This window comes from Octopus bimaculoides, chromosome 6 (assembly GCF_001194135.2).
Source record: "Octopus bimaculoides isolate UCB-OBI-ISO-001 chromosome 6, ASM119413v2, whole genome shotgun sequence".
Taxonomy (NCBI): Eukaryota; Metazoa; Mollusca; class Cephalopoda; order Octopoda; family Octopodidae; genus Octopus; species Octopus bimaculoides.
The window spans coordinates 20,825,027-20,825,908 of record NC_068986.1 but is presented as its reverse complement, the minus strand read 5'-3'; positions in this window follow the sequence as shown (position 1 = coordinate 20,825,908).

The following is an 882-nucleotide window of genomic DNA, read 5'->3' as shown; positions in this document are numbered from 1 at the left end:
AGTAGAGGGAATTATTATTATTATTATTATTATCACTGAGGGCGATAGATTGACAGAATCGTTAAAGCATCGAAAGCAAAAAAAAAAAAAAAAGGAATTCTTTGTGGTATTTGTTTCGGTTAATTACATTCTGAGTTCAAATCCTGCCGTTGTCAACCTAGCCTTTCATCCCACCGGTATTCGATAAAATTTTTAAAAAGATACACAATCGCGTACTCAGGCCGATGCTATCAACAAACTCCCTTCCCCTCAAAATTGCTGGCTTTGTGCATTTATCAGACATCACTACTATAGTTACCACCACCACCACCACTACTGCTGCTGCTGCTGATACTTCTGCAGGGTGCGACAGAAAAACGTTTTATATTTTACATGGCTATTGATGTGGAGTTAATAAAGTTAGCCATGTGGTAATGATGTAATCATGTAGCTAGTATTTTGCCGTTTTTTGTAAGGTACCAGCATGATTTCGACAGGTGCACATCGTGCGTTTGCTATCGAAACATTTGTCAAGAATGATGGATCTTGGAGGGCTTTTGCCGCAACCTGTGCCACTGTTTGGGCTAAATTAAAATTCAGAAGAGAACTTCTTTAAAAAGTCGATGACCATCTTAAAAAAAAAAGTGTTGGTCAAAAGAAAACGCATTGTCTAGAAATAAAAATAAAACCAGAATATAAATATAAATGCAAAAAATGTATGGTTGTGCGGTAAGAATTTTGTTTCCTAACCACATGTTTCCAGGTTCAGTCCAACTGGGTGACACTTTGAAAAAATCTCTTCTCCTATAATCTCGGGTTCAGCAAACCCTTGTGAACGTATTTGGTAGACGGAAACTAAAAGAAGCCCGTCATATATATATATGTGTATATATATATATATAT